Below are 22,292 nucleotides of genomic sequence, written 5' to 3'. Positions count from 1 at the left end.
TAATACCCTCCAGTTCCATCCACATTGTTGCAAATGGCAAGATTTCATTCTTTTTCATCACTGAGTAGTATTACATTGTGTGTGTGTGTGTGTGTGTGTGTGTGTAAATGTACATACATACATACATACCACATCTTTTTAATCCACTCATCCCTTGTTTTTTCTACCCCGAACTGGGCTGTCTGCAGAGAAGACTGGGTAGTCTAGTTTCCCACCCCTTACTTATCCAGTGACAAATTGAATTGTTTCTTATTGTGGGATACACAGCAGTTAGTCCTTTACAGACTCTCCAAAGAATAATATAGCTTTCCACAGCCTTAATTTATCAAGCGAAGCAACTTTTCAAGGCAACACTGGCTAATCCAAGAGTTCATATTTCGGGTTTTGCCAAATCAAAGACCCTAAGGAAAGCAGGACAATCTGGGGATTAAGAAGTACATTTTTAGTAAAGATGAAATGGGTCACATAAAGTCTACCTACTGCCTAAGCAACTGGACTGTTTCATGAATTTCCTACAAAATTGTTAACTTGCGTTTTTCCTATTTCCTAAGCCCTCTGGTAGGGGTGATAAACCTCTGGACAAAGAAATCTTTTTTTTTTTTTTTTTTTTTAAGAATTAGTAGTATAATTCCAGCTATTAGGAAAGGGCTGAGCTCATATCCCGTGTAAGCAAGCTGCAGCATTAATGTATGTCAAGTTATCTTTTCTTTCTTTTTGTAGGGATCCCACCATATGGCTTATTTGAGTAATCTTGGCATGTTTTTGAAATGTTTGTTTTGAATGGATGAGTTTAAACAGTAGCAATTTGTTACATCAACACTTCTTGCACACCTAGAAAAAGATAGCTCTTTGCAGATATATTGTCTTCTCTTTACCGAGGACCTCTTTTTCTCTTGGTATTTTTCAGATGACATGAAAGGAATGGAAAAGTTTAGGCCTGAACAGGAGGTCAAAATTGATTGATTGACTGAAAACTAGTCGTGGATGTCTAGATTAGATGGTAAATCTCTCTGAAAACATCCTTTCACTCATTCTCTCTCTCTCTCTCTTTCTCTCTGTCACACACACACACACACACACACATACACACGAAAAGAAAAATTGAAAAACTTCTGGAAAATGATGTTCTCTCTTAACTAGTGTATATAATTTTATTTTGTACTTTTCTAATGCAGATATTTCAGAAAATGTATTTGTATATCTGTTTTCTAAAATCATTTGGTTAATTTAGCATATTAGAGTACTTTATTTTTTAGATAAGCTACATTTTATTCTTAAAGTCTTGGGGGAAAATATGAAATTTATGTAATATAAATATTAAATTGAAAGGACATCCTTCTTCATAATTTCCAAACTCTTTATAGTTGTAGATTATTGAATCTGAAAATTAAATACCATTTACCATGGCTGTCCCTAGGTGGCACAGTGTCTTTAACTCAAAGGGGTATGATTTCCCATTGGATATCAAATGCTTTTTTAATTTAATATTATTGTCAAGTTAGCTAATATACAGTATAGTCTTGACCTCAGGAGTACATTCCCTTGATTCCTCACTTACATACAACACCCAGTGCTCATCCCAACAAGTGCCCTCCTCAATGCCCATCACCCATTTTTCCCAACCCCCCCCACTCCCATCAGCCCTCAATTTCTTCTCTGTATTTAAGAGTCTCTATGGTTTGCCTCCCTCTCTGTATCTTATTTTTCTTTCCCTTCCCCTTTGGTCTTCTGTTAAGTTTTTCAAATTTCATACATTAGTGAAATCATATGTTATCTATCTTTCTCTGACTTATTTCACTTAGCATAATACCTTCCAGTTCCATCCACAATGTTGCAAATAGCAAGATTTCATTTTTTCATCACTGAATAGTATTCCATTGTATTTGTGTGTGTGTGTGTGTGTGTGTGTGTGTGTGTGTGTGTGTGTCTACACTGCATCTTCTTTATCCATTCATCACTTGGTGGACACTTGGACTGTTTACATCATTTGGCTATCATTGATAATGCTACTATAAATGTTGAGGTACATGTGCCCCTATGAATCAGCACTCCTGTATTCTTTGGATAAATTCCTACTAGTGCTATTGCTAGGTCACAGGGTAATTCTATTTTTAATTTTTTGAAGAACCTCCACACTGTTTTCCAGAGTAGCTGCACCATTTTGCATTTCCACCAAAAGTGCAAGAGGGTTCTGCTTTCTTCATATCCTCACCAACATCTGTTGTTTCCGGAGTTGTTAACTTTAGCTACTCTGACTGGTGTGAGGTGGTATCTCAATGAGGTTGTGATTTGCATTTCCCTGATGATGAGTGATGTTGAGCATCTTTTCATGTGTCTGTTTGTCATCTGGATGTCTTCTTTGGAAAAGTGTCTATTCATGTCTTCTTCCCATTTCTTCGTGGGGTTATTTGTTTTGTTTGTTTGTTTGTTTTCTGGGGGGTGTTGAGTTTGGTCAGTTCTTTATAGATTTTGGATACTAACCCTTTATCCAATATGTAATTTGCAAATATCTTCACCCATTCCGTGGGTTGACTTTCAGTATTGTTGATAGTTTCCTTTGCTGTGCAGAAGCTTTTTATCTTGATGAAGTCCCAATAGTTCAGTTTTGCTTTTTTTTCCCCTTCCTTCAGAGACATGTCAAACAAGAAGTTGCTGTGGCCGAGGCCAAAGTTGTTGCTGCCTGTTTTCTCCTCTAGGGTTTTGATGGTTTCCTGTCTCACATTCAGGTCCTTTATCCATTTTGAGTTTGTTTTTGTGAATGGTGTAAGAAAGTGGTCTAGTTTCATCCTTCTGCATGTTGTTGTCCAGTTCTCCCAGCACCATTTGTTAAAGAGACCGTCTTTTTTCCATTGGATATTCTTTCCTGCTTTGTCAAAGATTAGTTGGCCATTCGGGGTCTTTTGTGGTTCCATATGAATTTTAGGATTGCTTGTTCTGGCTTTGAGAAGAATGCTGGTGCAATTTTTATTGGGATTGCATTGAATGTGTAGATAGCTTTGGGTAATATTGACATTTTAACAATATTTATGCTTCCAATCCATGAGCACGGAATGTTTTTCCATTTCTTTGTATCTTCTTCAATTTCCTTCATAAACTTTCTATAGTTTTCAACATACAGATCTTTTACATCTTTGGTTAGGTGTCTTCCTAGGTACTTTATGATTCTTGGTGCAATTGAAAATGGGATAAGTTTCTTTATTTGTCTTTCTGTTGCTTCATTATTAGTGTGTAAGAATGCAACTGATTTCTGTACATTAATTTTGTATCCTGCGACTTTGCTGAATTCACCTATGAGTTCTAGCAGACTTTGGGTGGAGTCTCTCAGGTTTTCCATGTATAATATCATGTCATTTGCAAAAAGTTAAAGCTTGACTTCATCTTTGCCATATTTGATGCCTTTGATTTCCTTTTGTTGTCTGACTGCTGATGCTAGAACTTCCAACAGTATGTTAAACAACAGCAGTGAGAATGGACATCCCTGTCATGTTCCTGATTTCAAGGGGAATGCTCTCAGTTTTTCCCCATTGAGGATGATATTAGCTGTGGGCTTTTCATAAATGGCTTTTATGATGTTAAGGTATGTTCCTTCTATCTGGACTTTCTATTAAGAAAAGATGCTGTATTTTGTCAACTGCTTTTTCTACATCTATTGACAGTATAATATGGTTCTTATCCTTTCTTATATTAATGTGATGTATCATGTTGATTGATTTGCAAATATTGAACCAGCCCTGCAGCTCAGGAATGAATCCCACTTGATCATGGTGAACAATTCTTTTAATATACTGTTGAAATCGATTTGCTAATATCTTGTTGAGAATTTTTGTATCCATGTTGATCAGAGATATTGGCATGTAAGACTCCTTTTTAGTGGAGTCTTTGTCTGCTTTGGGCATCAAGGTAGTGCTGGCTTCATAGAATAAGTCTGGAAGCTTTCCTTCCATCTCTATTTTTTTGTAACAGCTTGAGAAAAATAGATATTTACTCTGCTTTAAATTTCTGGTAGAATTGCCCTGAGAAGACATCTGGCCCAGGTCTCTTATTTTTTGGGGGGAGATTTTTGATAACTGATTCAATTTCTTCAAAGGTTATGGGTCTTTTCATATCTTTTATTTGTTCCCTTTTGAGTTTTGGTAGTGTGTCTAGGAATTTTTCCATTTGTTCCAGATTGTCCACTTTGCTGACATATAATTTTTCATAGATTTCTTTAATAATTGTTTGTATTTATGTAATATTGGTTGTGATCTCTCCTTTTTCATTCATAATTTTATCTATTGGGTCTCTCTTTTTTGAGAAGTCAGGCTAGGCGTTTATCAGTTTTGTTTTTTCTTTCAAAAAACCAGCTCTTATATTCATTTATCTGTTCTACTGTGGGTTTTTTTTTTTTTTTGGATTATATATTGCCAATTTCTGCTGTAATCTGTATTATATATCTTCTGCTAGCATTGGCCTTTGTTTGCTGCTGCCTTTCTACTTCCTTTAGGTGTGAGGTTAGATTATGCATTTGGGAACTTTCTTGCTTCTGGAGATAGGCCTGAATTGCAATATATTTTCCTCTTTGGACTGCCTTTGCTGCATCCCAAAGGTTTTGAACTGTTGTTTTCATTTTCATTTGCTTCCATATAATTTTTAATTTCTTCTTTAATTTCCTGGTTTTGACCCATTCATTCTTTAGTACGATGTTCCTTAATCTCCATGTATTTGGGGGCTTTCCAAATTTTTTCTTGTGGTTGATTTCAATTTTCCTAGTGCTGTGGTCTGAAAATATGCATAGAATGATCTCAATCTTTTTATACTTGTTTAGGGCTGTTTTGTGACCCAGTATGTTATCTATTTTGGACAATGTTCCATGTGCACTTGAGAAGAATATATACTCTGTTGCTTTTGGATGAAAAGTCTGAATTTATCTGTTAAGTCTATCTGGTCCAATGTGTCATTCAGAGCCATTGTTTCCTTAATGGTTTTCTGCCTAGATGATCTGTCCATTGTTGTAAGTGGAGTATTAAAGTTTTCTACAATCATGGTATTTATGTTTGTGAATAAATGTTTTATATATCTGGTTTCTTTCATGTTGGGGGCATAAACATTTACAACGGCTAGCTTTTCTTGATGGATAGACCCCTTAATTATGATGTAATGCACTTTTTCATCTCTTGTTAAAGTCTTCGTTTTAAAGTCTAGTTTGTCTGATAGAAGTATGGTTACTCCAGCTTTCTCTGGATGATGTTCAGTTGCATATAGATAGTTCTCCTTCCCCTCACTTTCAATCTGTAGGTATCCTCAGGTCTAAAATGAGTCTCTTGTAGGCAGTATATTATATTATATAATATGATGATATTTATTTATTAAAGATATATATACATATCATTTCTTTCTTTCTTTCTTTCTTTCTTTCTTTCTTTCTTTCTTTCTTTTTTTCTTTCTTCCTTTGGTTGTTTGCTTGCATATATGTATAATGAGAATTGCCCAAAAATCAAATCAGAAACTATGGGCCTGATTCCAAAGGACAAAAAAAGAGGAGGGTAGAAAGAAAAAGAAGGTACAAGAGAAGAAAAGGAAAGAAAAGAAAAGAGAAGAAAAACAGACTAACATACAAAACCACAAGTCAGTTGTCTGTTGGTGTCTGGGACCGGTGGCTATGGTGGTCTGGAGGAGAGGCCATCTGGTTTGTTCAGTGTTAGTCCTGCTCCAGTAGATAAGCAGTTACAAGGCATGGAGAGGCTGGGTTTGGTGTAAGTCTGTCCCACCTCCCCTGTGGGCCACTGTCCTATTCTCTGAATCCCCACCATGTTGGTGATGGGAAGAAAAATGGTGACACCCCAATCTCTCCTCCCTGGACCAGGTGTCCCAAAACACGCTGTTCAGGCAGCCCTCACAGAATAATGTGGGCTGGTGGGTTTGTCTTGCTCCATAGTTCTGCTGGGCCTCCCAGGCACTCGGATGGGATTCAAAACTCCATGTCTTAAAGGATCCTACACTATGTGGACCTTGTTCTGGGGTAGCACCATTCTGCCTTGCTAAGAAATAGACTCTGGCTGGCACCTGCAGGGTCTTTTGTCCTTGGGGGGCAATAAACCCTCTTCCCACAGTACTCGAGGGAAGAGACTGTTCTCTCCCAGTGTACCCCTAAGATAGCTACCATGCCCTGGGGCTTGCTCTCTCTCCCTTAGGCATGCACACATGGTGGTGAATCTGGTCCAGAGGAAGCTGTGTACCCCTGAAAACTCCAATCTATGGTCTGGAGAGGTTTTTCTCTTATCCACACTTCCACAGCCTCTCTTTCTCTCCATTTTATCTCTCTACAGATCCCTTCCCTCTGTGCCTCTGCCACCTGCCATTTTATCTCTCCTAATTCACATACATGCACCTCTGTCCTGGGAAGCTGTCTTTGTCTACCTGTGGGGACTTTTCTGTCACTTCACAGACTGTATTTCTTGGTGTTCCAAGTGTTCTGACCTCAATATAACTGTATTTGAAAGATGAGGGAAATCCCAGTCCCCTACTTCTCCACCATCTTAACTCCCTCTAGAGTACTTTAATCCTGGTTTAGAAATTATTGTTTTGGTGCCTAGGAAGATTATGAGAAACTTATAATTATGGCTGTGAAAAAATTATATATTATATGTGTTCATGTGTGTAATATATACAAAAACGTGCTAAATATAAATTGTTAAACTATTGTCTGAAAAATAATAACTGGATGCAAAATTTTGAGTGTGACCAAAAATTAGACAAGTATGTTGATCATTATATTCTGAAGCAGCTAAATCTAATGGCCTCTAAGGGGAGAGAAAACACCCTAAAAGCAAAAATGAATGAGGTCAGTTAATCCTATAGAACCATGTAACTATTTTTTATTTCAAGTGAGAAAAATAGGGTATGATTCAACTTTGGCAAAACCTATGGTTGCTGAATTAATATGAAAACGATTACATTTGTTTAACAGCCTGATGTAATTTTGTGACATGGCTCTCCTGTCCTTGCTATTTGCAGGTCAAACAACTCAAGGGTAAGCTCATCCCTGTCACTGAAAAAGATGATAGTGACAATCCTATATGGATCATCTGGGTAAGAGGCCTCAACCTCAGGCAACCAAGAGTGAAAGTGAACTTAGCTTGAATTGATTAAGCTGTCATGACTTTGTGATGATAGATGAAGTCTACCAAGTATACTATGGGGCAAAGATAATAATGAGCACATGTACTGCTAAGTGTAGAGGATGTTTCCGAGTAAGTGCATGTTCTCAATCTCTTTTGTAACATTTGTGGAGGATAATATATTTTCTCTGAGTTTTATTGAGATATAATTGACATACAGCATTGTATGTTTAAGATGTACAGCATGATGTCTTGATACACATGTATAGTAAAATAATAACCTCACATTTAGTTAGCATCAATTACCTCAAATAATTACAAAAAAAATTTTCCTTGTGATGAGAACTTTTAGGATTTGCTGTTTTAACAGCCTTCATATATGTCATATAACATTATTAGCTATAGTCATCAGGTTGTACATTACATTCCCAGTGCTTATTTATCTTATAACCAGATTTTTGTACCTTTTGAGCACCCTTACTCAATTCCCCTACCCTCCACCCCCTGCCTCTGACAACCACAAATTTAATCTCTTTCCCTGAATGTGCTTTTTTTTTTAAGATTCTACATATAAGTGAGATCATACAGTATTTGTTTTTCTCTAACTTATTTTACTTACCATAATGCCCTCAAGGTCTATCCATGTTTTTGCAAATGACAGGATTTCCTTCTTCTTTATAGCCGAATAGTATTCCCTTGTTTTATTTATCCATTTATGTTTATCTAAGATATCTAAGATAGCCAACGGATAGTTAGCTATCTAAGCTATTGTGAATAATACTGCAGTGAACATGGAGGTGCAGATATCTCTTTGAAAGTGATTTTCTTTCCTTCAGATATATGCCCAGAAGTTAAGTTACTGGATTATATAGTAGTTCTATTTTTAATTTTTGAGGAACTGCAATGCTGTTTTCTATAGTGGCTCTACTAGTTTACATTTGCACCAACAGTGTACAATGGTTCCCTTTTCTTCACATCCTTGCCAACATTTGTTATCTCTTGTCTTTTTGATAATAGCCACTCTAAAAGGTGTGAGGTGATATCTCATTGTGGTTTGATTTGCATTCTCTATTGATTAGTGATGTTAAGCACCTTTTTATTTGAATAACTTCTTTGGAAAAATGTCTATTCAGGTCTTTTGCCCATTTTTTAATTAGATAATTTATTTTTTTGCTATTGAGTTGTATGAATTATTTATGTATTTTGGATATTAATCCCTTATCAGGTATATGATTTGCAAACGTTTTCTCTTATTCCATAGGTTGCTTTTTGATACTTTATCCTCATCTCAACCACCTTCTTTTTCTCTGCCCAAAATAATTTTTTGTGATCCTCACTGATTGTTGCAAAAATGTGCTGACTCACCACGAAATCATGGTTTGAAAGGTTGATTGTTTTAATAGTATAACGTTTTAACAGCATAATATATGTAGTTCTATATATATTGATACCTTCTCACAGAGATAAACTAGTTATTGCATATATTTCGGAAATTTGGAAATTTATGATATTCAAACCATTCCCTTTAGTATGATAAGATGTTCAACAGGTGTCTTTCATCACCTCTTTTGCACATTAGTGCTTCAGTACAGTTATTTTACATGACATTGTATATGTTTCTTAGTACTGTTTTATTGGTTTTATTTTCCCATACTTTTTCTGTTCATCTAGATTTTTAACTCCTTGAATTCAGAAAATACATATTCTATTTTCATGGATTAGTTTACTATGATTAAACTAAAGAAGGGAGAGAGAAGAAGGAAGTTCCTGCTGAATCACAATGTACCAGGCAAAGCAGGAATGGGAATGGGGAAAGGTGATCATAAAAACGGTACATTTACTTGAAGCTGTGTGATCATTTTAACATCTCTCCCTCACTTTTTTTCTGGGGCAGAGTTCAACTAAACTGATTTGCTTCTTTCTGGAAATTATTATCCGTTATGAGATCAAGGCTCTTAATATCCATTAGGAAGTATAAAATAGGGCAGAGAACAAATCATCTCTGTCTAGGGTTAAAGTTCAAGTTTGCTCATTAATGCTGATCTTTTGAGTCCTTTAACCTTATGGACTCTGAATCTTGTCTGATTACTTATCCATTTATGACCTGCCTGCTGCTCCCCACCTTAACCAACCTCTATAAACATAACCCTTTTATTGCCTACCTAGATGGGTCTCCCACTTACTTAATGGAACATATAGTGCTAGTACCTCCTGACCAGCCACATCTTTTTGTCACCCATACCTCAAGTAACAGAAGCTAAAATGTTGAATTGCACATATTGAGTTAATCTATATACAGGAAGAATAATTTCTTGTTTGGGAATTACCAATGTAGATTGAGGGAGATATGGTTTATAGCAATATTTACTTTATAAAAGTGATAGGACTATTACAGGAATGACTCCATACACAGGGCTTGGCACATGATAATAAGTACACAATGAATGCTATTTTAGCTTTTGCAATATTTTCTAAATTGCTCATCTATTCTTGCCTAAGATCATAAACATTATAAAGTACTCTGATGATAGTCACACTCCCATACCCACCCACACCCCCACACACACTACTCTGAAGATCCATTCTTTCCCCCACATTTGTATAACTAAAAGCTGCTGCTGCAGTGGTCAGAACTGAAAGGTCAGTGCTTGATCCTTAAACATCACTTGATATGTGGACAGACTTTTTGATAAATTGCCTCTTATATCATTTAGGTTGTATGCTTATTGACTAATACTGTAGTTAGTTTTGACAAAGGTAGTATCAAAACGACAATGACTGAGTACAAGGTGGCTCATAGTTTTCTCCTTTCATCAGTTATTCAGTGAAATCTCAGTCTTGGTAACATGCAACGAATGAATGAAGTGCTCTTGAAACAGGTGAACTACAACATGACAATCCCATAGATCAGAGCTGATAGTCCAAGAAATCATTTTTGATATTCAGTGGTGATTTTTCATACTGAAAATTGGGCTAAGAGAGAACACAATGGCTGGTAAGAATAGAGCTTTCCATTTGTAACTTATGATGACTGTCACTTAAATGGTCTATATATTACACTAACCTGTTACAGGCCCATGGCACCTAATGCAAAGAAGGTGTCATGCAAATAATTTACAGCCTATTGTATGGGTGATGAAGTGTCTTGCATGTACACTCTTTCCAACTTGCAGATTGAAACAGAGGCTTTCAGAGCCAAGGCTTCCATGTACTCATCCACCTACAAGCCAATATTTTCAGTTAGGTGAATTTCATATTCTCATCAGAACACTGGTAAGGATAAAATTTTGGTTCATTTGACCAATTTTGTAATATTCTTTAACATTGTAACTGTATTTGTTAATCTTTCTAACCATTCTCCCCTAGTCTTAGATGTTTAAAGAAAAAAAGTATTTTAGTTGATATGGTTTTAAGTGTAATGTTAAAGTAGAAATTCTCTTAGGGTACTTTCTACACAAAACAAACAAAATGAGTCTGCCCAACTGCCCTTCTAACTTTCAAATTCAGTATATACTTCTGATGGAAATATGCTGGGACAGCTTTAAAGTAGGATAGAATGGTCATTCTCTATTACCTTTATCAGCTTTAAGGCAGCTGGACATCCCCCATGCATCTTAACCTCCTTTAATGATCCACAGTTCTATTATCCACAAGGTTTTCAAAACTTTCTTTCATCCTTTATATTTGTAATGTGCACCATATGTTCATTCCCTGTTGTATAAACTAAAAGAGCAACTTGATATTATGGAGATTGAACAAGTAGCTTTTTGTAAAAGGAAGAACTATGATCAGTTCCTTATGGTATACCTTTTTCACTTTATTTGGGCAGTCTAAGGGATGTGTAGACATCTGCCAGTTAGCTGTGATTTTGATCAGTATGGACAGCTGAACCAGATAGTTCATCCAAATCCAGGTTACACTCTGAAGTTACTGAATAGAAGGGGGTTGGAAATGATTCATGAAGTGTATAGCCTAGGATTCAGTTCATCCAATGGAAGAAGTATAAAGAGCTGATGAGAAAAAGGATAGAGGCTGAATGTTCCTTTTGGTGTTGGAGCAGATGTTTGTACATTTGGACAATACCACAAGAGAGATATGGGCAACCAGTGCCAAAGTCAGACAGAGCAACAATAAATGTAGCTTTCTGAACTATGGTAAGAAAGTGAAATAGGTTGAAAATAATTCTCCTAAGCAAATAATCTGGAAATTCCTTTAGAAGACCCAGATTGGGGATGCATGGGTACTTCAATTGGTTAAGTGTCCAACTTCAGCTCAGGTCATGATCTTGCAGTTCATGGGTTTGAGCTCCACATCAAACTCTCTGCTGTCAGCACAGAGCCTGATTCAAATCCTCTGTCCCCCTCTCTTTCTGCCCCTTCCCCACTCATTCTCTCTCTCTCGCTCAGAAAAAAAAAAGAAGAAAAGTTTAAAAAAAAAGAAAAGAAAAGAAGGCCCAGACTGGGCTCTGCCTTCTGGCATCTGTTGTCCATACTTATACAAACAACTAGGTGCTATTTGTAAAGGCAACTAAAATGTGACTATCATTAAATAGAATCTATGTTCAACTATATTTCTCAGTTCTCTTTTCAAAGTGCTTTCATATAATACATCTCGCTTTATATGTGAAGAGATGTCTGCATTTTTCCACAATGAAATTATATAATCCTAGTAGTTAATCCAATCTAAGTGTATTTCTATAAAAATTCATCTTTAAGAGTAGAATTTCCCTTCAGAGTCAACTCTGCCTTTTGGCAGTGAAATGGTTTCAGGTATAGAACCAGGAGCTATGGAACTGTTATCTCTTTCCTGACCACATATGATGATCTTCTGAGTATACATGTTCACATGAGATTAAGCAGGACTATAGTCTGATTTCATTTGGGGTTCAACAAGCAAAAGAGAAAGGTAAATGTGGAAAGGGTAGGCTCTTGTCTTGACAAGTGGCACATGTGGGATTTAGGGTTCTATAAAGAGATGTCTTTTCAAGCTAGGGCATAGTTAGTGAATTGAAGGAATTGGGTAATAATATATTTAAATATAGTCATTCTTTATACACATTCTTTCACTCCCAGGGATAGGAGGTTTTCTTGAAATATCTGTTGTAAGTTGAAAGATTTCTTTGTTAGCATGTACTCTCCTGTTAACTCATGAAAAAGATGACCAAAATATCCTCATACTAGCAATCTGTATTATGTGTAAAACTATATTATGCATAATATAGTTTATCTCACATATGGTTCTGGGCCCAACTCCAACACTGCTTATATCATAAAAAATATTGATTATAATTACATAATTCATTGGTGTACCATAGAAGGAACAACAGACTGGGATTTAGGGGATCTAACTGCACTGGTCCTAATTGTACCTCCAGATGGCTGTGTGAATGTAAGTTTATCACTTAACCTTTCTAGGGATCTTTTTTTCCTACCTCTGAAATGGGAAGTGGGAATATTGGTCCAGATTAGTAATTTTAAAAGTGGCTTATTTATATGTATGTTTGTGTGTGCATTTTCTCAGCATAAATTTTTCTCTGAGTAAAATTGTATATAGTACTCCCACATATAGAACAGAATAAAATAGAGCTGGTCAGCTTGAAGCTGGCCTCTATTTCATCAAACCTGTCCGATATGTATCAGCCTTTAGGTTCATTGCAACATAGTTTAAAAATAACTAGTTAGGATCTAAGGCCCCCTCATCACTCTGATCTTTCATGATTCCTAGACTTGGCAGTGTTGAGACAGTAGGTCCAAATGATTCAATTAAGGTGAACATTATCTTTATTCACCAGGATGAGAGACCCCATTGACTTATTTAACAGTGCCTAACATGGGGAAGATTCATCCCAACTATTTATTGTGGTAGACACTTAGTGTCACATGTGGTGAATTAATTGTTGCAGCCCTATTTAAAAAATGATCAGAGCTCTATGTTTAATCAGCCACACACTGTGCTAGAAATGAATTTGTCCCATTAAGAAGGGGCATCAAGAAATAAAGTCTATCCCAGAGGAAGGCAGCTGGAGAAGTTACTAAATTACTCGTGTATGTTTATGTGTATAATATGTGGTGGTAGAGATGTTTGAAGTTTTTACTGCAATGAGTTTGCGGTGGCCACATTACTTATAAGTGGCAGCACTAGGCGTAAGTTATGCTGGTCTTCCCAAGTAAGTGGCAATAAAAACTTTATAGCACCCCACACCATCATCACATATTTTATTTAAACCACTTATTTTCCTTGGACTTTGTCTCTTTTAATCCATCTCTATTTTTTCCTTCTTCTTTATGTTATTCAACATGGAAATATGGCCTCTTTGGAGTGGGTGGGGTCAAGAACATTTCAAAACGGCAGTGTGGACTCAATTTATGTTCCAGTTAGAAATTTATGATTTGGTGTATGAAGCCCATAGTTTATCTGCTGATGGTTATGGTCAAATATGGATTAGGAAAAATAAATTATACACCATAATTTATAATAATAAATGTGAAAGGCATTTAATACACTGAAATGGGTATAAAGCTGTTAAGTATCGTTAACTGTTTTCAGTAGCTTTGCTAATTCAGTGTGCTCTTTATAGTAGGCTTGGTGAATATACATAATCCAGCCCTCTACATAGACAATAACTTTGGCTTTGCTTCTAGATTGAATTAATATTGGAATATAAGCTTCACTGGAGCACATATCGTGTATGTGACTCACCACAGTCCCTAGTGCCTAGAAGACTACCTGGTTCTCAGTATTTTTTGAATGAATGAATAAATGATACAATCCTTATTTTTAACAAGAAAATGCACATTTTTAGCCTGTATCACTGAGTGGGAAAAAACGTTTATCAAACTCTTGCTTGAATCCCTACCAAGCATCTTATGAATCTTTTAACCTCCTCCAAATTTAGAAGTCAGTAGCTTAAAATACATGCAGAATGGAAACCTTGCATCTGGACAGCAGTGAAATGTACCAGAATAGAAAGTTATGTTACTTGGCAACCAGACACATCCATTCAGGTAGACTGGGTGATTGGGGATAAATCTAGTTTTCGATGATGGAATAAATTTAACTGAGTTTCCTGATAGTACAATAGAAAATGGTCAGTAGCACTCCAGGAAGACCATCAGTATTATCCCATGAGATAACCTAAATGGGAAAAAACAAACAAAAAGTAATAACAACAACATAGAGATGGAGGGCAAATTATTTCTGTCCTAGAGTCATTATTAATTCATTTATTTTCAATTAAGTATTTATGAGTATCATTTATTAGTCCTCAGTAGAGACACTGTCTCACATTCTCTGGACATTTGATTTTTACCAGATTGAACTTTCATGTCCCTAGCTTTATCTGAATTTCTGTTCTTAACCCATCACCTTCTCTGATGTTAAAGCTTTGTGCTATTCTTTTAGATTCTCTAAGTCTTTTAAACTTTCATTCATCTATTCAGTGAGTCAACAAAATATTGTCTAATGATGTATATTACCAGGGATTGAAATTATAGTGATAAAAACATAGATAAAGCCCCATCTATCGTAGTGCCTACAGTCTAGACTTTCCTATTCCCCATGCTTAGGTGTGAAAAAATGCCATGACTTTTTCATGTAAAAGTGCTTCTCTTTCTGGGCACCTGGTGGCTCAGTTGGCTAAGTGTCCGACTTTGGTCCAGGTCATGATCTCGCAATTTGTGGGTTTGAGCCCCACGTCGGACTCAGTGCTGACAGCTCAGAGCCTGGAGCCTGCTTCGGATACTGTGTCCCCCCCTCTCTCTACCTCTTCCCCCCTCAAAAATAACATTAAAAACATTTTTTAAAAAGTGCTTCTCTTTCACCTCTTAACAACTTATTTGTACCTACTCAGCATCATTTCCTTTCCATTTTCTCCATATTTATTTGCTTTGTTTATATAAGCTAAGTCTGTAGGAAAAAAGGGATGCGATGGTTAATTTTATATGTCAACGAGACTGGGCCACAGGGTGGCCAGATATTTGGTCAAACTTTATTTTGGATATTTCTTTGAGGATATTTTTGGATGGCATTAACATTTAAATTGGTAAATTGAATAAAGCAGACTGCCCTCATCCAAACATTTGAAGCCCTGAATAGGACAGAAAGGCTGACTTACCCCCAAGTAAGAGAGAATTCTTTGTGCCTGGTGGCCATCATTCTAGAATTTTGGCTTTTTTCCTGCCTTTACACTCAAACTAAAGCATCAGCTCTTTGGGGATTTCTAGCCTGGTGACCTTGGGATTCAGACTGGAACTAGATCATCTGTTCCTGGGTTGCCAGGACTCATCCTGTAGATCTTGGGGCTTGCCAGCCTCCACAATCACGTGAGCCAATTCCTTGCAGAATCCTGATTAATACAAGGAGCTCCCAGGAAGAAATATCACAAGTATTCTCCCATAATCATACTTCTCAAGTTTAGTTTTCCAAAAGTAGCCTTGTTTAAAGTTTGTGCAAAATATGAGAACATAAATAAAGTCAGTACTCTAACTTCCCTGACGATCATCAGACTTTATTCATGTTTCTTACCAAACTAGAATAATGATTTTACCTAACTCATCACATAGTTTATTTGAGCTAAGCATGCCCTCATCACAGGATATATTTATACCATAATTTGGACCCCTAATTAATGAATCATTTTGAAACTTTAAACTTTTTAGTGACCTCAGATACTGAAGTAATTCAGCCAGGAGGATTCTTTTTGGCCCCAATACCTTTCCCATAGACCTTCATATGAGTGGGGCTATCCCTGTTGACTGCCAATACCACTAATAAATATCAGACATTGAACACATTTCCAAATTATGGCAAAGAATAATATCATACATGTATATTTGTGTTAAAGGTAATCTGTAATTAAGCCCATGGAATCTCAGCATTAGTGAAATCTTTTATTTCTTCTCTTTTATCTTTGTTTTGGTCTGGATAAAGACCAAGTCATTTTTCATGTTGCAGTCTAGCCATGAAACAGCAGGACTATCATGCAGTGAAATCTGTAAAGTGTTACTTCTACAGACTGTCAGAATATATTTAATTGAGTTGATTAAAACATGAGTGATATTTAATATGAATATTTAAAATATGCTGAGTTCGTGATATCTCTTTCTTGTCTCCTCTGCCCCCACCTTTCTACTCTCAAAGGAAGTAACTTTCCCTAGGTCATGATGAGTTAGTTAAAAATGATCCTACTGAGAAAGCATTAAACTAGACACAAAAGTGATAACATTAGCTCTTCTGGGCTATTGCACATCCCATTTCTACTTTTAATGATTCATATGTTTTCTAAACCTTTGTATAATTAATATTGCTTAATAGGTATGGAAATGTTCATAGGGCATTCATCCAAGGGGATTAAATATTTTTTAATGGCTGCAATATAAAACTTTAAGCAAATGAGTTTCTCATATGATACTGTTCTGTGCATCAAAGTAGATATTTTCAAATAGCGCACATTAAAATTTCAACTGCAGATTTCGCCTTTAATGTATGCTTCACTAGCTGCTGGGGGCTGGGAAAAATCATTACTAATTGATATGCCTTAATGACCTGAGACTTTCAAAGTTGGGTGAACACAAGAGAAATGCTAAGAGGTAGATATTTGATTTTAATTATGTCTAGTACATGCTAAAAGTAGGACCATTGTGACAGTTGTATCATTGTCAAATTGCTAGACCTCAGGTTTTCTATTAATTTGACACTATTACCAAACACTATCTCACTGAATTCATGAAAAGAAAAGTGTGGTAAAGGATAGGGCAGAGAAAAGTAGGGCTTCATGATCTCTACTTGTTATAGAAATTGCTGAATTAATAGAAAAAGAGGGTGAAAAAAATCAAACCTGAATATGAGAAATGATATTAATTGACTTTATCCTTATTTTCCTTTATGGCCTTTGTATTATAAACTTGAAAATGGGAAGAGAAGATATTTGGAAATCCATTTAAATTGTTATTATCAACCTCCTCATAAAGAATTGCATCTGTTTAGTATTTCCTGGATAATTTAGAGTTCTGGGAGAATTACTACTGGAATCTGCTTTTCCAAAACTGGAAAACATGGTGACGCTTATACGGATGCATTTTTTTCTACCTACACTGATATGCTTTTTTATTTTGGTTTTCTTAAAAGGGTAGAAGAGTAGACTTTATTAGCTTTCTCTGACTTGTTGAGATATAGGGATAATTGAATATGTTTTGGAAGAAAATTAAAAGCTAGATGTTAGCTCTTCATTTCTTATGAGAACCATTCTATTACTTTCTAAATATGCCACATATTGAGCAGGAGGATTTCTGGACTTTTTCCTGGTACAATTCTGTTTCTGGAAGAAGTACATAGAGTTATTTCAGATTCATCATCTGAGTAAGCTGAAGGTGTGAAGCCACATTAGAGCCTAAACACTTCCAGATCTGCTTCTCATGACCATTAAATATAAGAGCTCAAAAAGACCCACTTAATACTTTAATCCAACCTTCAAGCACGGGATAAATTTACTTGGATCTATGATTGGTCATGATTAAAATTCTGAAAGTCTTTCAATATTGGCATCAATAATTAATAATAATTGGCCATCAAAGATAAAGTTTTCAATATTTTAAGCCCTATAACTCCATTAATGAACAAATCAACTACTCTATTGTTGATTAATTCAATAAAGAATTATTGAACAATATGAAAGTCACTATCCTTAAGTACCTTATATATGGTATGGTTTCTGTTCACAAAGAGGGTTATAGTGTAGTATGAGTAATAAAACATGTACACACAAATCTAAAAAAATAAACAGGATGTAATGAATATCATAGTCATATAGGTATGATGCTCATATATTATCTAAACTGCAATGCTTTTGAGAGTAAAAGGAGCACTATTAATCAATATACCAGTAAAACATATGTAAAACATGTACTTACTCTGCCTATGAATGATACATGCAAAAAGCTTTCAGAATTCATAAATAATTATGGAAGCCTTTGTGGAGGGTATATCATTTGAACTGAACTTTGAAGGATAGATATGAGCTTGAGAGGTAGCTGTAGGAGGAGGACATTCTAAGATGTGGGATTACTATGAACAAAGTCCTGGAGGTAGGGATGAGTGCTTAAGGAAAAGCAAGCAGTATACCTTGAATTAAGATAAAACAAAGATAGTAATTGGAATATGAAACTGAAGTAGTTAGTAAGGGACAGAATATGTGAGCCTCACAGCTTTGAATTTCATGCTAAGGGACTTAGACTTTATTTCAGTAGGCATTGTGGCCTATTGCAAATGCAGTCGTGTTACTTGAAAGGTCAGTGATCATTATTGCCTTAACTATTTAGGATTGGTTGTATTTCCTAATTAGCCTCAGCAGTAATCAAGATATTAATGGAAATCAACATGAAATGGGCCCATTTGGTGGGCTAATAGATGATCATGTTGAGATATTTAGAGCAAAGTTCATCACCATGGGGTGGAAAGCATGGGTATACACTGCATGTTGTTAAGAACAAATGTATAAAGTGTACATTATCATCTATCATTGTTGTTATTTCTAAACTTATTGGCTGGATGAGCAGGCATGCTTTTATGATGCTTTTTTTAACGTTTATTCATTTTTGAGAGACAGAGTGTGAGCGTGGGAGGGACAGAGAGAGAGAGAGAGAGAGAGAGAGAGAGAGAGAGAGAGAGAATCTGAAGCAGGCTCCAGGCTCTGAGGTGTCAGCACAGAGCCCAATGTGGGGCCCAAACTCCTGAACCACGAGATCATGACCTGAGCCAAAGTTGGTCGCTCAACCAACTGAGTCACTCAGGTGCCCCTTTTATTATGCATCTTATTTGTTTTTCAATTTCATGTCTTGTACTTTGTTGAGTCAGGTTTTGCTTTTCTTTCTCCCAAAATGGACTTTTGTTTGGTATGGGCAAATGTAGCCTTATTTTTTTTATTGTTTTTATTTAAATTCCAGTTAGTTAACATACAGTGTAATATGAGTTTCAGGTGTAGAATTTAGTGATTCAAGGAATCAACTAATTCACAGCAAGCCCACATATACCAAAACATCCTGTCTTTGTTGGTACTTCAGAAGTAGACAATAATACTTAGGCACAAATCTAGTTGTATGGCTGGACTAACTCTGAGGGGAACAGGGAAAAACTGAAATTTGGAAAATAGATGCAGATTCAAGCCTGACCACTTGCATATCAGATTTTATATTTCTTTCTTTCTTTTTTTTTTACCAAATGCTACTTTTCATTGGGAGATATTTGACATACAATATTGTATTAGTTTGAGGTATAGTGATTTGACATTTATATACATTGGGAAATGGTCACCATAATAAATCTAGTTACTATCTGTCACCTTACAAAGTTCATACCATATCAGTGACTATTTCCCCATTTTGTACAATACATCCTCATGTTTTATTTATTTTATAACTGGACATTTATACTTTTTAATCCTCATCACCTCTTTTTTTGCCTTTACTCAAAATTTCTCCCCTCTGGCAACCACCAGTCTGTTTTATGTATCTATAAATCTGGGTTTTGTTTTGTTCATTTGTTTTGATTTGTTAATTTCACATATAAGTGAAATCATATGATATTTCTCTCTCTGTGTCTGACTCATTTAACTTAGAATAATACCCTCTAGGTCCATACATGCTGCAAATGGCAAGATATCATTCTTTTTGTGGCTGAGTAGTAGTCCATTGTGTGTGTGTGTGTGTGTGTGTGTGAGACACATCTTCTTTATCCATTCATCTATGAACAGACACTTGGGTTGCTTTAATATCTTGGCTATTAATGTAAATAATGCTGCAGTGAATATAGGGGGTGCATATATCTTTTTTAATTAGTGCTTTCATTTTCTTTGGGTAAATACCTGTAGTGAGATCACTAGATCATATAGCATTACTATTGCTAATTTTGGAGGAACCCGCATACTGTTTCCTACAGTGGCTGCATCAATTTACATTCCCAATGACTATGAAGGAGGGTTCCCTTTTTTTCTCCACATCCTTGGCAACAGTTGTTATTTCTTGTCTTTTTGATACTAGCCATTCAAAAAGTGTGAGGTAGTATCTCATTGTGGTTTCAATTCACATTTCCTCAATGATTAATGATGTTGAACATCTTTTCACCTGTTGGCCATCTTTATGTCGTCTTTGAGAAAATTTCTATTTAGATCTAAGGCAAATGCTTTATTGGGGAGTGTAATCTCAGGGAAAATGAGTGAGGGAAAAGGTGAATGAGACAAGGAAAGAGGGAAAGCCAATACAAGGGTTAAACTGGTCAGCATTTGATATAAGAGCTTGCTCAAGTTCATGGGATTCTCTTATGAGAATCTGTATAAATAAATACTTCTCTTTATAGTAGGTCTAGGGACAGAAAGAGAAATAATTTATTCTCCAGCACCCATTTCCCATTACTCAAAGTTAAGCCCATGGCCTTAATTCCTCCAGCACTTTGAAGTTGTGTTCTAAGAAGGTCCCTGGTTTCTCATACCCTGACAAAAATAGTGAAGCCCTAGAAAAAAAATGGATAGATGCTATCAGGTTTGCCCATATGTAATGGAATAGAATATAGTGTGAGATCAGACTGTGAGTTATTTATGTCTAATTCTTGATTGCCTTACTGGTTTCTTAATTTGTGTTTTCTCAAGGTCTCTCAGTGTAAAGTGTTACCATAGGTCAAAGAGTGTAGTGGGTATAGACTTTTGTTTCTATGGCATAGCTACAGGTGTTGGAAGTGCTAATTCTTTATGACAATTCTTTTGTAAAGTATGAACGATTTTGATAGTGATTTGGAGATTTACTTTGCAGTTTATTTTGTGTTTGCGTTATTTAACATCCAGATTTCTGGGTGTTTGCTTTCCACTGGGCTCTATTTTTTTTTTCTTTTCCCAGTGCTTTGACAATATTTCTCTGTATTTCCTTTCTGTTATTTCTTTCCTCCACATCCACTTGATTCTTCTCCTCCTGCTTTCTCTTCTTTTCCTCTTGATCTCTTCTATCCATTGTCCTTACCATTATTTCCCACTTTTCCCCTTATAAGTTTTCTGCTCTCTACCTTTTAAAAAATGTGTTTTTTTTGCCTCCACTTCTCTTTTGACTTAGTTTTTCTTGACTCCTTAAGAGAGATTAGGCTAGGAGGAAGACCCTGTGGTAATTTATTTTAAGATGAGGGTAGCTCTGAAATACAAAGCCATGAAATTAACAGAAAGACATGTAGTTTTCTGAACAAAAATTTGTAGAAAAGCAAAAGAAATTAAACTGGGTTAAGGTTGAATAACTTATTTCTATCATACAAAATTGCTGTTGCTTTCTGCCTAAAGAAATAAATGCCCACACTTTTAACCTTTAGGATTTTGTAAACCTTTATATATAGTTGGAGGCTTAAAGTGATTTAGCTTCCTTGTACCTATCACTTCCCATATCCTACCACACAGACACATGTGCACACACACACACGTGTGCACATCATATTTATTTTGTGACTGAACATAGTTCCATCACAAATGGATTGCATACAAATTTTATAATTCATTGCCTACTGAGAGAAGATGCTCTTGCATACTGCTTAAGGGAAAGTGTGAGTCACTAAGCCCACAGGCATGCAAAATCGACTACTTGCTTTCCAAAGTTAGAAAATGGATTGATATTCAGATGATTTTGCCTTGGCTTATTGTAACCATTTCCAATGAGGAAAGAATTCTAGAAAGCTTCCTTTGCTCTGTTATATTATTGGGTGATGAAAAGAAATGTTCAGATTATGTTTTGGAATGTTCAGAGTGCCAGAAGATTGATTTTTTAGGAAACAGTTCTATTGCAGTACAGCATATAACAAGAAAAGTACACAAAACATAAGTATATAGCTCCGTGAATTTTCAGAAAGTAACCACTACTCAGATCAAGAAACAGAACATCTCTGGCACCCCAGAATGCCAAGCATTTTCCCTACACCTCAAGGTAGCCACAAGCTTGACTTCCTGAGTTCTAATTCCATAGATAAGATTTACTTGTTTTTAAACTTTATATGAATATAAAATATGTATACAATATGTACTGTTTGTTCAATAGTGTGAGATCCATTCATCTTACAGTAGGTAGCAGTGGTTTATTTATATTGTATATAAACCTAATTGTGGAATTGCTGGGTCATAAAAATGCCTATTTTCAGCTTATAAAGACATTGCCAAAAATTTGCCAAAATGGTCGTGCA

The sequence above is a fragment of the Acinonyx jubatus genome, chromosome X (genome assembly GCF_027475565.1).
Source record: "Acinonyx jubatus isolate Ajub_Pintada_27869175 chromosome X, VMU_Ajub_asm_v1.0, whole genome shotgun sequence".
In the NCBI taxonomy this organism is placed as follows: Eukaryota; Metazoa; Chordata; class Mammalia; order Carnivora; family Felidae; genus Acinonyx; species Acinonyx jubatus.
The sequence above is the reverse complement of the archived record's forward strand: the minus strand, read 5'-3'. Positions refer to the sequence as shown.